Raw genomic sequence first — 17,437 nt, forward strand, 5'->3', positions numbered from 1 at the left:
TAACTTGAAGAGCGTCGTAATAAAGCGGCCCTTCATTTCATCTTAGTTTACTTTTTCACTCAGTGTTGTTTATTATGCTTTGAACTTTAGCTGTTTATTAAATCAATGTCTGTGGATCCTTCGTTGCTTACCTGACATGAATTATTTTATTTCTCCATTTTGATTGTCTTTGGCTGGATAAACCACTTTCTGACACAAACTATAAGCCACAAAGACACATTTCTTGACACAGGAACAATTAGAACTTGTCAGTCGGATTAAAGGCCATGTCACATTACATGATTTATAAGCCACTTTGTCACAGATTTAATTTACATAATCTTATAGAGCCAGAGGCAGTCATGACCGCCAGTCATGTAGTCTGACTTATCCAGCGCCTCATTGCAAACCCCAATAAAAATAATCATAAGTCATAGGTGCTCTGTGTGCATAAGTTTTGATAACTAATAAGATGCCTCATAATGGAGAGGAATAAGGAACACGGGGTTCTCGACCTCACACACAGAAGAAAGGGTTGTCTGCCTGATGTCTTTGTGTTTTATGTGCCACAAGAGAATGGAAAAAATACAAAAAAAGGGCCAAAATTGCAACGAATCTTACAGTACCTGCCAAGCCTTCTCGTGGGCACCAGCTCCATCATGCAGTTATTATTGGCTCACAGAAAAAAGGCTGATCACATGATACTTTGGGAATGTGAAACTCTGGAAAGTCATTATGTGTCCACTTAATGTGACATCCACAACAAATTCTAGTCATATAATCTGACACACACAGGTGACAGTTGTCAAGTTTGACATACCCTCCAACCAAGGTGTGGGAAGAAACCAGACTACTCAGAAAAAGCAGACATTTATTACATTAAAATGTATACATTTAGCAGACACTTTTATCCAAAGTCACTTACAAATGTGGTCAGAGTAATTGGCGTCATTTAGGGGTCTGTTTTGAAAGTAGTGTTATAAGACATGGTTATAAAAATTAAGCAAAAATGCTCAAGACATTTTTGAGATAGCAATCAACAGAACCAATAAAGCACAAGACTAGTTAATCTTACTGTAATTTCAATACTCATTAGCCGTTAGAACGGTAGGAGAGAGTCTTCAAACGCTCCTTAAACATGCTAAGGAAATCATTTTGGAGCAATTTGTAGTGGCCTGGCAGTACATGCCAGTTCTCCTGCAAGTAAGAAGTCTGTAGTCTAGGTGTGACAAGACCAATGACTCTATAAGATCTTGAGTTGCATACTCTGTCAGTTATTGTTGGATCTTGCAGATGTTATACATAAAAAGGAAACTGCTGGAATGTGATTAGCAAAAGTTAGCTGGTCATCAACCCCACAGTTACATGATGACTTGGCAGGTACTAATGAGTTGAGCTTCACAGAGATGTTATGTTGAATGGAAGGACATGCTGGGATGATAAGAAGCTCGTTCTTTGACAGATTAAGTTGGTGATGATAGATAGATAGATAGATAGATAGATAGATAGATAGATAGATAGATAGATAGATAGATAGATAGATATGAAAGGCACAATAAGATAGATAGATAGATAGATAGATAGATAGATAGATAGATAGATAGATAGATAGATAGATAGATAGATAGATAGATAGATAGATAGATGTTCAAAAAGTTTCTGCACTTTTATATTTTCGTTGCAAACGGAGAAGGCCAGCAGAGTAGTCATTGGTCATGTCTGAGAGTGTCATGTGACTAGTTCTGTCTGGCAAGCCACCTGCCCTTGCATTTAGGAGTTGTATAAGAGTTGTCACCCTGTAGTGAAGATGGCTGTGAAACTTGTAAATTGCACCAAAGAGGAACAGTGTTCTGTCATATGTGTTTTGTGGGCAGAAGGTGTGCCAGGAACACAAATTCATCTCCGCATGTGTGCTCAGTTTGGGGATAAAGTTCTCTGTCATAGAGTCATCTATGAGTGGATTGAAATGATCAAAAATAGCCATACTAGTGTGACAGATGCAGTGTGCTCTGGATGTCCAGATACAGCCACGACCATGTGGACTGAAGAAAGAACCCTGATGTGAAAGCAGTGGTGCATCAGTGGCTACGCACTCAACCAAAAACATTTTTTGCTGATAGCACTAAAAAAATAAAACTCTGGGAAAATTGCATCACAAAGGAAGATGACTATAAAAAAGAATATGGCAACACAGAATGAAAAGAACTTCTGGCTTGATTAATAAAAGAGCAGCTGCCATCTGATAACAGACCTACAGGTGAGAGTAAGATGTAGTCAGATCTGCCCCATCGTACCAGAGGTTTACAAGGCATTAAAATTTGGATGAAGTAGGTCTGACTTCACAAAAGGAACATGCTGGTTGCAATTTGTCACTTCCTATGTTCTCCTGGTTGAATTTATTAGCCTTCAAGGGTCAGAATGATTCATCATTACAGAGTTGGTAACACAGTGAATTATTTCTGTTGTTGAGTTAATAGACATTAACTAAAATGATTGAATTAATCTCTGAACTTGTCTCTAAATATCTTTCTTACCAGCTGAATAATTCATTGGCTGAAAGTCCTCAGTGTTAGTGTGTGAGAGTCCAGAATTGTTCATAATGACACTAAGTGTTGTCTTCATTCTTTCCTCCACTTCTACCTCCAGGGAGTCCAGAGTGCCTTCTTGATCGGCTTGTTGATTTGGTGGGCCTTTCGTGAAGTGATGTTACCAGCCCAGCACTCCACAGTGTAGAAAATCACACTGGCCATTACGGAATTACATGTAGAATATGTACAGGATGACACTGTCCACATTAAAGAAACTAAGACTGCTCTTCTCTTTCTTCTGTTGTTTCTCTGTGTTACGTGACCAGTCAACCTTATGTTTGATGTGGACCCCCAAGTAATTGTAGCAGTGCTCTTGAGGTTCTTTGGTGCAGTGAAAGTCAATCACCAGTTCCCTGTTACAATTATTTCTGCACCAAGAAACAAGGTTCTGCACCTGACTCCCCTCCTGTGTCTCATCCCCTTTATCAATACACCCCATATGTACAGAGTCATCTGAGATGACCTGATGGTGTATTTATAGTCGGAGGTGCATAGAATGAAGAGAGAAGGATACAGGCCTGTTCCTTGTGGTGCTCCAGTGTTGCTCACATCCACATCGGACACACAAACTGCAGTCTGCCTGACAGACAGTCCATATTCCAGGAAGCCATTGGCTCCATCTACCTGCATATCTCAAAGTATGCCCCTTAACAGGGATGGCTGGATGGTATTTAAGGCACTTGAAGATTCAAAAAAACATAATCCTCACAGTCCTACCAGCTTTGTCCAGATGACAGTAAGCAATGTGGAGCAGGCAGATGATTAAATCTTCCTCTCCAATTTTTGTGCAATAGGCAAACCGCAGTGGGTCAGAGGGGTAGTTTGGAGAGGGTGACAAAAGAGGATCACCACACAATCCTAATCACCTAACACAGTCCTATAGCTACAGACACCATAACAGTACTGGGAATCCTTGCTATCATTTTTGTGTTCGCCAAATGACCCAGGACCACCACTGCCTGTTAGATGTGCTGTAACAATCATATTTTTCACCTGAATGTTACAAACTCCAAAACACTCTATGCATGTTTTTCTCCATGCTCATGTTCATCCATCCATTATCAGTCCTGCTTAATACAGTTCAGTGTCACAAAGGCAAGAATCAACCCCAGACGGGTAGCCAGTCTATGGCTGCAAATATAAAACTAAACATATAAAACTGTCTATTCATAAAGAAGAATACAGAATGTAAGATTTAAGTTTCAATGCAAATAATTAATATTCTTCACTAAAGCACAAGCAACCACAATATACCAAGAGAAATTAATGGTGTAGTGCGGGCTTACTAATACATCAATAAATCAAAAGACGCAGTTAATGAATTGAATCAGCCAAGGCTGAAACACCCGAGTGTGTTCTCAGGCCAGCATATTTAAGTAAGTACTCTTAATAAAAGAACCACATGCCAATCATATTGAACAGTAATTTATCCATGCATCAGCTACTTATTCCTTTTCTATCTCATGGAGCTCCAGTGCGGTGTAATTTACTGCTTGTGATATGCAGCGACCCCTCTGAGACTTCACTTGTACATTTTTCTTCACTTGTCAGATGAGTTAATCAGTCATGTCTCCTGTTGAGAAAGCCTCGGTCTTCCTTGGTTCTTTCAGCTTTTACAGAGTTATACTGCAATGTCTTTTTCTGTACATTTTTCAAATTGGCTGCTTTAAATGGTTTAATTTGAAGAAGGTGGACTTTCGTGGCCCATAGCTTTGGGGCTGAGGGATCAGTCAAGGGATAAGTAACTTGTAAAGTCCCTAAAAAAGTCAATGGCTGGAAGTGAAAGACAGACTGACCTTGCAAATGTCCAGTTAAGGCTTTCTTTCTTTCCTCTCTTCTGTGTACACTTAGAATTTATGGCAATCCAATGCAGCTTTAGCTTTCTGTCAGCCCTGACATTTGAGTCTCGTCCTCCTCATCCTTCTTAGTGAGAACCCATCTACAAAACAGCCAAGGAGATATAAGTCCTTTACCAAAAGACCAGACACAGTGATTACATTTCCACAAATCAGATCTGTCATTCTGAAGGGGCCTCAGGGGTCCATGCCTATTCAAAGGCCCAACCATTAATATTTTTTAAAGAGAAATATACAGTATTTCGTTCATTTACACATTTGGCTAAAATTTAATTTAAAGTCATTTCTCCCCTTATCAAGCAGCACTTAATACCCCTGAACGATAAAGCGATAACAGGATTTTAAAACGATTTAAAATGTATAAATAAAAAACTGAAATGTCACATTGACAAGTATTCAGACCTTTTACTCAGTACTTTAGCAGTGATTACAACCTGAAGTCTTCTTGCACTGATACGGGAAGCTTTGCACACATGGATTTGTGGATTTTCTGCCATTCTTCTCTGCACACAGAAGGGACAATAAGTATTGAACGCATCCATTTTTTTCCATTAAATATATTTCTAATGAGGTTATTCACATGAAATTCTCACCGGACAACAGCAAGAACTCAAGTAATCCACAAATAAACGTTACGTCTGAGGGAAACCTGGCACTGGTCATCTCCCACACAATTGTTCACCAATGGTGAAGCATGGTGATGCCTGAATCATGGGATGAGGTTATGTTTCAGCAACAGGGACTGGGGTTCTAGAAGGGGTCGAAGGAAAAATGGAGCAAAGTACAGAGACACCCCTAATGAACACCTGCTCCACAGAACTCTGGCCCTATAACTGGGACGAAGGTTTACCGTCCAATGGGTCAATGTCACTTAACACAAAGCAAAGACAATACAGGAGTGGCTTAGTGTCAACTCTAGAAATGTCCAGATATTGGACTTGGACCCAATCAAACATCTCTGACGAGACCTAAAAATAGCTGTCCACTGATAGTCTCCATCCAACCTGACAGAGCTTGAGAGGATACACTGGGGGAAATAAGTATTGAACATGTCAACAATTGTTTCAGTAACTACATTCCCAATGAGGATATTCACAAAGAAATTCTGACCAGACATTGGCAGTAACTCAAGAAATCCACAGATCGGTGCCCGGTTTCCCTCAGACGTGATGCTTAAAATTGAGGCCAAGCAGTGTAAGCATGGTTTCATCAGACCAAACACCTAGCAGATGTTCACATGTTGTCTGGCCACTCTGCCATAAAGCCCAGTTTGGATGGTTGATTTGTTTGATACAAAAGCTCCCTTTTTATGATTTTTGGTGAGGTGATTACACTCAAAGCCATCAGTGAGCAATCAATCTGTTTGTGTTGCCTTCATGTGTTTCAATGAATATTTTATTTTTCATATGCAATTTTCTAAGCAGTTTAATTGGCTGGGTCTGATTCATTTTTAAATCCAGCTGTAATTTTAAACTCAAGAAATCTCTCCACTGTATTCTTTCAGGAGACATGCTTCAGATAATTAATTTTTTTGTTCCAGAAATGAGTTGGTGCTCTTTGCAGTCAGTAATGGGTGTGTTTTTTGATTATACAATGCCTGAGATATAAAAATACAATCTTTTGAGGTGCTGTAAACATCAAATTCGTGACTCCTGATGTCCTTAGGCCTTTCAAAGTCAGGATGAGATGAAGGCAGGTAAATTGAGCAGGAGAACTCACCAGATTTCATTCATCCATCCATATACAGTACCATACCTGAACTCCACTTAGAACCACATGAACATTTAATACACTAATTTCCAGCTAAGTCTGCTAACAAGCACTTTAAAAGACCCATTGAAGGCCCATTTTATTAAAGTCTAGAACATTACTACCTGGGAGACCCCAATGCTACTTGGGATTACATCAAGTTGTTCTTCATTTTCAATCTTATCAAACAATGGTGATGTCAAGAGGAGGAAGAGAAGGAGAAGGAGAATAAAGATTGGAAGAAGCTGCCTTCAACCGAAACGTTCTACTCCACTCTTCCAAGGTCTGTATTATGAGGATTAGACCCCACAGCCATCTAAGGTTGCACACACAACCTTGACTGGAGTCATTGTCGCTTCATGAGAAATCTTCACGGCACCTTTACCTAACAGGTTAGAAAACGTACTCCTGGCATGACATCTGAGTGACACTGGGGAGCATTTAAAATTTTTTGACTTACTTCATTAGAGTCAGTTGTCACATTTTTGTTTATTAAATATTTTTGTAATAATGAGTCATATTAAAAATGACTAGCGATTATAGAATGCAATTACATGTGCTAGTAGACTACCGTATATACTCACATATGTCGGGACTTGAAACCCGAAAAATCAATCATAAAATCAGACCCCAACTTATATGCCCGTTCAAAAATGCGACACTTAATCTTCTTGCCTCCTCCAATATCGCACCAGTTTCTCAGATGCATCAAATTTTGTTGCAGCAGCGCAGTTAGCAATTTCTTTCGCTACTTCAACAATGTTTAATTTAAAACCAGCTTCATATTTTCTTCTGATCAAATGCTCCATCGTAGATAAAGGATGCTCTTATGATAAAGGTGTATGAGGGTGTGACATACAAAAAACAGAAAACAGTGCAAAAGTCTCTTTCAGAATAGTTTGGGTATTACCGTGTGGTCACATAGGCACGAGAGGGAGAGGGGTTAGGAGCACACACCGATACAGCGCATTGCCGCACCCGCATAAATAGGCAGTGTGCTCTGTGGTTACTCTCTCAGGTGGGCATTAGCATATCATAATCCCTTGTACCAATAGCGTGAGTTTTCCGCATTCGACTTATACGACCAACATTATAAAATACCAGAAATTATACGACAAAAATCAAGTCCCAAGTTATCCACCGGAGAACTTAACCGCGAGTATATACGGTACTTTAAATAAGCGCTTTTTAACAGACCTTTACAATGCCATTCAGTTCAAAATGTAGCCTGAATGGGCTTGTGGTGGCTTAACAGCTTTCATAAACAGAAGAGTCCAATTTAAGGGGTGTGAGAAAGGTGTCGATTGATGTGCTATTGTTAGTTGCTTATTGAAAAGGCTCTGTGACTAATGGTACTTCAAATTTCTTAAAGAACAGAGTGATAACACCTGTTAAAGTCTCAAGGTTAAAACTGTTGGCTGCTTCGGACCATCGGATGGAGAGTGGGTCTAGAGCTTTGCTTCAGTTCATGTTCATAGTAAACACCAGAAAGGAGAAAAGTTAGTTTGAGTGTTTCTGTAAATGCTGATTTCCTGAGATTTTCATGCAGAACAGTCTGTAGAGTTTACTCAGAATGGTAAAAAAACAAAAAATACCCCATGAGCAGCAGTTCTGTGGAATGAAACACATTGCCGATGGAAAAGGTCATAGGAGAATGGCCAGACTGGTTTGAGCTGACAGAAAGGCTACGGTAACTTAGATAACATCTCAGTACAACTCTGGTGAGCAGAAAAGCATCTCAGAATAAGCAGTACGTCAAACTTTGAAGTGGATGAGCTACATCAGAAGACCACCGTATCAGGTCCCACTCCTGTCAGCCAAGAACTAAAAGCTGAGATTGCAGTGGACACACAGTTTACCAAAACTGGACAGTTCAGGACTTGAAAAATGTAGCCTGGTCTAACGAATCTTGAATTCTGTTGAGAGACACAGATTATAGGGTCAGAGTTTGGTGCCAATGACACGAACCCAACCTACCATTGTCAACTGTCCAGAATGGAGGTGATGGTGTAATGGTGTGGGGAATGTCTTCTTGGCACACTTTGGGCCAGTTAATACCAATCAATCAATGCTTGAGTGAAAAGGACTTTCTGAGTATTGTTGCTGACCATGTGTATCCCCTCATGGACACAACTGTCATTTGCTAATGGCTACTTCTAGAACGACCATGAACCACATCACAAAGCAAAAGTCATCTGAAACTAGTTACATGAACATGAAAGTGAGTTCAGCCACCTAATTTCAATCTAATAACACACCTATGGGATTCGGTAGAGGGTGCTGCTGACATATAAGCAGAAATTGCATGGTGAAATCGTGTCAACATGGAACAGAATCTCAAAGGAATGTTTCCAACATCTTGTGGAATCCATGCCACAAAGAACTGAGGCTTCCTTGAGAGCAAAAGAAGTCCCTTCCCAGTATTAGTATATCGGTTCTAAGATGTTTTATCAGTGAGTATACGTCTCTGTCATGTGAACTGATGATGACATCAAAGAGTACCACAATAACCTGATGCCAGTCAAAACAGACCAAGTACCAAACATACCAATATACATTAATAAATCGTTCTTTAAGCAATTAGATTCAACAATAACCTCATTTATTTGGAATTCTAAACATCCACGCATCAAAAGAGCGACCCTAGAAAGACAAAAGGCAGAAGGCGGCATGGCTCTACCTAACTTCCAGTTTTATTACTGGCGGCAAATATACAGTCGATGAGAACCTGGACACAAATAGAAGAACATACACAGGCCTTTCAAAGATCCAAGGGAACACTGGGAAAAAGATCTCTCAATTAATATATCAGAAAAGGAGTGGAAAGTAGCAATGCAGAGAATTCACTCGAGCTCCATATGCACAAAGCATACAATTATACAACTCAAAATTATATATCGAGCACATCTGTCTCGACTAAAACTCTCCAAAATGTTTCCAGGACATGATCCAACCTGCGAACGTTGCAACCAAGCCCCAGCCTCACTAGGTCACATGTTCTGGGCCTGCTCCAAATTAACATTATTCTGGACAAAAATTTTTAATTACCTCTCAGACAGTCTTGGACTCACAATCCCTCCTAACCCATTAACAGCTGTGTTTGGGGTTCTTCCAGAGGGTCTTAAAGTGGAGAAAGACAAACAAACTGTGATTGCATTCACTACACTGTTGGCACGCAGACTTATTCTGATAAACTGGAAGAACCCAAACTCTCCTCTTTTAAGTCAGTGGGAAACTGATGTGTTATATTATTTGAAATTGGAAAAATCAAATACTCAGTTAAAGGATCTGTGCAGACTTTTTCAAAACATGGCAGGATCTAATCAGTAATATTTTGAAATGATTTCATAAAGCACATAGAATTTGTTGATTTAGGTATTTTTAAAAGCCTTAAATTTTACACGTTTGGCTTGCTCTCTCTCTCAAGGGTGGGGATCGATCTGTTCTTAGCATAATTCTTTTTTTTTTGTAAAAACTTGATTGCTATGTATTGATTGTAATAAAATTAATAAATAAATAAATAAATAAATAAAAAAAACAGACCAAGTACCCATTGTTTGATTATTTTGCAACATGAAAGGTCTTTCACTAGTTTTTAGCAAAAGAGGGACAGACATTATTAGTTATAAATTCAAGTAACACATACAGGAATAGAGTATTTTGGTATCAGGCCATGATGATGTAGTGTTTTGAAGAAAGTTCAGCTGATATATTTCAGGATTACCTGAAAACTCTAAATAAGAAGCCTCTATAAAGCTTACTCCAATACACGTCATGCAGCAGAATCACATACATTAAACAAATTGTTCCTTTCCCTCTTCCCTTTCTCTTCAAGTACTTGGCATTTAATCACACACAAGCCATAAGTGTTAAGTTGATTGTCAACTTAATATTGGCCTGAAGCTCCGTGATGGACGGCCACTCTGGTTTACAGGGCCATTTTTGTCTCGCACACAGAGTACAGTGAAGTTGTTACTTGCATGTGGTGTATTCTAGCTGACAACTTCTGCCTTGCCACATTTTGTTTCCTTTCCTTACTGATCTGAGTCTATTTTATAGATCTATACAAGGGCGGAGTGGTGGCTCTGAGGCTAGGGATCTGCACTGGCAATCGGAAGGTTGCCGGTTTGAATCCTGTAAATGCCAAAAGGGACTCTACTCTGTTGGGCCCTTAACCTGCAATTGCTGAGCGCTTTGAGTAGTGAGAAAAACGCTATATAAATAATTATTATTATTAAAAGAAAGAATTATTATTATTACTATTATCTCACACTGACAGCAGTGCTTCATGCACTACCAATAAGTCCTACAACCTTCACAGAGGCCTTGGTGCACCACAGAGATGTATAAAAAGAATTCACTGTATGGCATTTGAAATTCACAAAACCTGGATGCTTTTTTCCATCTCTAGCAAATTTGATATAAAGTTCAAAAAAAAGTTTAATATTGATTTCCCAAAAGTACGTCCAAACATGCCCACTAGAGGGGAAAACTCTTGTCAAAAAACCCAGGCTAGACAAAAAGAGACATGTAGAATCTGTCTATTACATAAAAACTTCCTGCAAGGAGACAAGACCTTTTGGAGGAGATTTTTTCAAGTCCCGTGACATGAGACTTTTGACATGAGATGATTTCAAGTCATGCCCTCCTCTCAACCATATTCAAACATGCACACGGTCCACTCACATCTCATTCGTGTGAATGCTTTTGACAGACACAGTTCCTGCTTTCTCAGCTCTTATAAATTTTTACATTTTCCTCACTTTACGATCCCAAGTAAAGAAGACGTATTATGTCCAAATCTGTTAAAAGAATGATGTATCCAAGAAAGGTAATCTTGTACATCTTCCCTGGATAACATTAGACAACAAAGGAGATCTTGATATGCCATTCGTATTATAATGTTAACAGTTTCCCGTTAGAATAGATTTTGCAAAGAAAATTAACAAATCACAGAGACAAACATTCAAAAAAGTCGTTTATTTAGTAGAGAGAAAGAAACGATATTCTCTCACAGGCAGTTATACGCTGTGTTGTCACAATGTAAGTCCAAACACAGAATCAAAATTCAATATTTACGAAAATGTAATTAAAAAAATATTTTTTACTGAAGTTTTACAGTAAAAGTGCAAGTTTAAAATATATTTGCGTGTTAATTTCAAAGCCAAACAGAATGAAAAACTCGAACACAACATGAAACATAATTTACTTTCAAATTATTACGTTTTACTATTTTTGTAATGTAAAATAGCTCTATTATGCATATGTAACAATTCCCATGAAACTAACAATCTGATCAAATTGTACATCCGCATCCCCATACATGAGTGGCAGAACCGCAAAGTGGCTTGTGCGTAGTGCCGGCCTGAAGGTTGGCGAGTGAAGTGAGCAGGGAGCAAAGCCCCCTAGTCTTTATAAAATAAAGGATTTATTTTCCACCACTTCTAAGTGCATTTGAAGTAAACTACCAAGAGCTGTGGAAGATCCACCAGATTTATAGGCGGCGGAGGCTGTTCCTGGTGGTGATTGGCAGTTGGCTCTGCTTCTTGTTGGACAATCCACAAAACATCAAAACAAAGGCACCTTATATACTTAGACAAAATCAAATGATGTACATAAACAACTTAAGTCTGAGATTTAAGAATGAACAAAAGAGACATAAAACTTGAAAATGAACCTCATGGCTGAGACATGACAACAGGGATTATCCATCAAACTCGGATAAAGGGGATGTGAACAGCACAACCTTAATACTTCTGCACTGCTGATGCAAACAAACATCCCAAAACGGCGGTGTTCATCAAAAGCAAAGGAGTTGGAAAAAGATGCAAAACAATTCTAACCAGAGGCACAACTAGGGAGGATGCAGAGGATGTATGGCATGATGGTCCATAAACAGCCTTGCTTGATTTTTTTTTTTATCAGTGCAGCTCCTGGTTGCAGCTGAGTAAAGTACGTCACTCTTTCTTCAAGGAGAACCACCCAAGAACCCTCAGGGTACAAACAACCTATGCACTTGTTACAAACACCTCACGAGGGATCTCCTCTGTCTGCCCTGAGAGCTCTCACTCTCTACAGCAGTGGTCCTTAAACTTTCTTTTTTAATAACCCAGTTTTGCATCTTCGAGTCCCAGAATCTCTGCCAACAGTCATCCTTTGAGGGAGGGTTCCCCATTGAAGAAATAAAATCGAACAGATGAATCGGGTAGATGAATGGACGGATAGAATAAACATTATGCCATGACACAATAAGAAATAAAATCAGGTCGTGACCCATAGTTTGACCCTATGCTCTAAAGAATGCACCACCACAATCATCCTCTGCCACCACCAACCCCATCCACATAAATAATCTCCCTTTAAAAGTTCTCTTTTCTCAATCATTTCTGCATTTTTTTTTTGTTAATATTTATTCAGTAACTAATCCTTTCAATTTTTCAAGCTACTAATAAAAAATGTAGCAAATTCCTTCACCTTCCTTGAGTACTTAATTTTGCAAGTAGCAGCAATCTTACTTCCCCACTTGGGTTTTCTTTATCTTTTTATCTGTCACGCTCTCTCTCCTATAATCCCATCTCCAGCAGAGATGGCTAGTTATCTGAATGTCACCTTTCCGATATAATTTATTCTAGTTCCACAATAATTAAAGATGCCTTTTGTAGGTTTGACCCTTTCCATATTCTCTGAAGTTTCCACACTACTCTTCACTGAATGCACCATTTAGTGTCTCAATTCAAGCTGTAAAGGATTAAACACCTTCAGCATCCGCCAATTTCAGTTTTCAAAAGCTTCTCTATAATTCCTTGTATTGTCTCTCAGGATAGGCAGGTTTATATTTTATAGTTTATTATTATAGCTATCCATCACTGAAACGTATTTAGCTTGGACACCATAGAGGGAATTGAGTATAATATATATTACACTCTCCACCCACCCAGCCAGAGATCTCCCAAACCTATTCTTTTCCTGTTTTTATATATTTCACTAGGTTTAAAAATATCACTAGAAAGTGTAGCAGTAAATTGCAGGTCTGTCTGAACATCTGCACCAGTTCAGGCTCAACAGTCAGCCATTTAACAAAGAGGGCAGGGATTTAAACAACAAAGAGTGATGGTGTGCTTGTTAACCTGGCCCATCAGACAGCAGGCCTGTGCTCACAATGGATAAACCCTGTACAACAACAACAACATTTTTATTTCTATAGCACATTTTCCTACAAGGAATGTAGCGCTTTACACAATATAAAAGAAGCTTAACCAGAGAAAAAAACATCAAGTTAGAAATAGATCTCTCTATTATATAAAAAAAATGTTGGGACGAGACAAGACTTTTTCAGAGAGATAACTTCACGTCCCACAAGACGAGACTTTGTGCCAAAAGATGAATTGAAAACCTAACAGGGCCAAGCGGGGTGGAAATAAAAGACAAACAGTAGCAGAAGAAAAGACATAGAGTAGAAGACAAAGTACTGTAGAACATTGTAAAGACGTTCAAAAACGGCGCGTTACACATGCAGATCAGGTTAGAGATTATGAAAGTACTAAAATTTTTAAAGTCTCAAAAAAAATGTCTGGGAGAACACCAAGCTGACAATCAAGAACAAGATGGCTGTCTACAGCACCTGTGTGATCAGCACACTCCTGTGTGGCAGTGGGACCTGGACAACATACGCCAGGCAGGAGAAACAACTTAACATCCTCCACCTGCTATGCCTCTGCCACATCCTGGGCATCTCCTGGGAGGACAAAGCGACCAGCACTGAGGTTCTATTCCTTGTTGGTTTAGCCAGCATGAACAGCTTGCTCAGGCACTCATACTGCACTGACTTGGTCATTGTTGTATGGATGATGGCTGCATCCCAAAAGACATTCTCTACGACCAGCTGACATCAGAAAAGAGAACAGCAGGCCGCTTACAGCTGTACTACTGGGACATCTGCAGGCACTATGTGAATGCCCTGGGCATTAGCACAGAGTCCTTGCAGCTCATCATTCAATGTGGAGAGGCATCTTGAAGTAGCGCCTCAATTCCGGAGAAGAAACACTCCAGAAAGTAGTGGCAGACAAGCGAGCCTACAGAAACACTGCCCCACAGACACGGCAGAGACCACCTACAAGTGTGACCTCTGCCAAAGAGCTTGCCACACCCACATTGGCTTCATCAGTCATAAACAACACTGCAACATGAACAAAAATAATAGCATGGGAAACTAGAGCACACCTTTCCAAAGTCACCTTCGACTGATGGAGGCCTTCAATTATCCATTTAATCATCCAGTTATCCTCATGTCTGTTTGTTTTCTGGACCGTCTAATTCCATTGCAATGTAATTAATAGTCAGAGCATATCCCCTGGGCTGTGGGTACAAGAAACGTATCAATCTTGAAACTCATCTATTCGCAGCAATGGATATACAGTATAATGCCCACATTAACTCAATATTTGGAATTTGTTTTGACTGTACGGACCTGAACAATTCAAACTTACTATGGAATATGACGGCAGCAGCTGTAAAGTAAGCTTAATGTTAAATAGAATCATAGTTGGAATAAACACATTGGGACAGAGCCTGCAAACTAACGCCAAAAACTAGTTTATATACCACCAAATAAACTAAACTAGATGTCATTGGTATATGGGAGAAAAGCAGACATAGCCCTGTGGAATGCCAGTGAGTTACGCAGGAATGAAGAAGCCCTGGCTTCTGTAGCAGCACCAAGCATCACACCACTCAGCTCCTCACTGCCCTCTATGTCTTACAAAATGAATGTAAAGAATTCTAAATTTTCATTTCATTTCTCCAATATGTTGGGGCTGCTGCTACAGCATCTGTCTCTTCGTACATCTGGACTGTGGTTTGAGCAAACACATCTGCAGGGCTTTATTCAGCTGCCATGACAACCAGCTATTCAGAGCCTTAGCATCTTTCATGCTTCTTTGGTTTCTTCTATTATGAACTTAAGGATGTTTTGACCAAAAAGGGACCAGAAAAAAAAGTCTTTCTATTAAAATAGTTAGATGTGTGTCTTAAAGCAACTATTAATAACAGTTTTTGATTTAATTAAAGAGTATAAAAGTAACATAAGAGTGACTGATATTGACAATAGTAAATTATACTTAGTTGAGTGAGCCACTTCATCAGAAATAAGGTAGGTTGAACTGACCCATGCCTGGGATCTGACATGTAGAGGATGCCACTAGAATTTGGTACCCACATTACAGGTATGTATAACTTGGATTAATTATTCAGAGATGGACAAGTTCTTCAGTGTAGGAGGAAAAGAGGACAGACATAATCAAAGAAAAAGTACTTGTAAGAATGTGGTAGATGAGAAGAGTAATACTGTATGTGCCATGGTCAGTAGTTGCCTATAACGTTTCCCTCTAATTCAAAAAAAAAAAATTGGATGTCGGTGTCAGTAGGCTTTGCGCCCTAGAATCAAGTTACCCGAACTATACTATAACATTTCAGTAATTATTTACTACTCTGATGCTGATCTTTATGATCATAAAATAGGTCATTACGATAGCAACTGACGAGAAGAATTTATAATTAATTGCAAAGTTGTGGTATTTGCCATAATTCTCAAGATATTATCAGAAATTCATTTGAGGGTTCCTCTAATGTGCCTCTTTCTCTTGCACGATTTCGCTCAAATACTAATAAGCATATTGTCTTCTCATAACAGGCTCAAGTTTCGAGTTTGGTACTTTTCCATCCAGCCGTTTTAGCTAGTGACACACAGACACAGATACACACACAGATACACACCCATCATCGAGATATCAATGTTTTCGGTATCAGGGAACCTAAAACGTCGAGATACGTTGAAAACCTGAGATCGAAATTTTTGATGAATCTAAAGCTTTCGCTCCTCCCCCACAGATGACAGGTTATGGTGGGCTAAGGCACAAAGCAAAAAAAAGAATAACTGTCTAATATGACTTCCCACCATGGGCTGCTTCCTGCCTTACACCTGATGCCACAAGGTAGGCACACTGTGGAAACAGTGGTGCAGAAAATGGACTTATGTGTAGATAACAATATAAAGTGTATTCACTGGATTTCGAAAGTATTCAGTCCCCTACACTTTCTGCACACTTTATTCTGTTAAAGATTTGATTTTAAATGGATTAGTTTGCAGTTTTTGCCCCTTCAATTTACACTTAATAACCTATAATGATAAATTGACAACAAAAAAAGCTTGCAAATGTATAACATATCCCATTGACACAAGTACACAGACTCCTTGCTATGACACTTGAAATTTGGCTCAGGAGCATCCCATTGTGTTGATAATCGCTGAGGTGTTTCTACTACCTGTTTGGAGAACAACTGTAGTCATTTCAATTGAATAGACCTGACTAGGCAAGGAACACACCTGTCTGTAGAAAGTCCCACAGATGACAATGTGCATCAGAGCAAAAATCAGGCCAGGAGATTCGCGGAATTGCATGAAGACCTTAGAGACAAGGTTGTGCTGAGGCATAGATTTGGAGAAGGATACAAAAAATACCTGCAGAATTGACGGTTCCCAAGAGCACAGTGACCTACATAACTTTTAAATGGAAGACGTCTGCAACAATCAGAACTCTTCCTAGGGCTGGCTACCCAGTCAAACGAGCAATCATCGAACAAGTGCCTTTAAAACAGAGGTGACCAAAGACTCTAAGCACAACGCAAAGAGAACACGGGATTGGCTTAGGGACAACTCTATGAATGTCCTTGAGTTGCACAGCCAGAGCCTGGACTTCAACCCAATTAAACATCTCTGGAGAGACCTGAAAACCGTTGCCCATCTCCATCCATTTTGATAGATCTTGATAGGATCTGCAGAGAAGATGGGCAGAAGTTTCCAAAATCTAGGTGTGTCATGCTTGTGGCATCATACCCAAGAAGACTCCAGCCTGGAACTACTGCCAAAACGGGTTCAATTGTAACAGTGCTATCGGGCAGTAAAAACTTCAACTCCCAGCAGTCCCTGCAGTTGATCTGATTGGATGCCTGCTAAGGGTGCAGGGGTTGCTGTGGACAAGAAGACGAGCGGTTAAAGGGAGGCGGTTAAACAGAGAAGACAGGTTGTTTTGTATCTGGAGTTACCCGTCTATTTTGTCTTCCTGTTCATGGCCTACAGATTATTGTTCTTATCCTGGATTATCTCCTGTTCGTGTGTGTGGACTGTCTGGTGTCTGCCTGCTGCGCGAGGACTGAATTGGATTGTTTGTTGACCTTCAGAGAAGGAGCGCTCCCGACCCCATCACTCTT

The 17,437-nt window shown here is 39.6% G+C and overlaps 1 long non-coding RNA gene across 1 annotated transcript in view; it reads right to left on the reverse strand.

Annotated features, from left to right (window-relative positions):
- Positions 1–3,850: 3,850 nt before the first annotated feature.
- The window catches only part of LOC120517755, a 60,981-nt gene continuing 47,394 nt past the window's right edge, over positions 3,851–17,437 (reverse strand). The window contains exon 3 of the long non-coding RNA XR_005631098.1: positions 3,851–4,506. This is a non-coding gene — a long non-coding RNA (uncharacterized LOC120517755). The remainder of the gene's footprint in view (positions 4,507–17,437) is intronic.

Source organism: Polypterus senegalus, chromosome 17 (assembly GCF_016835505.1).
Source record: "Polypterus senegalus isolate Bchr_013 chromosome 17, ASM1683550v1, whole genome shotgun sequence".
Classification (NCBI taxonomy): domain Eukaryota; kingdom Metazoa; phylum Chordata; class Cladistia; order Polypteriformes; family Polypteridae; genus Polypterus; species Polypterus senegalus.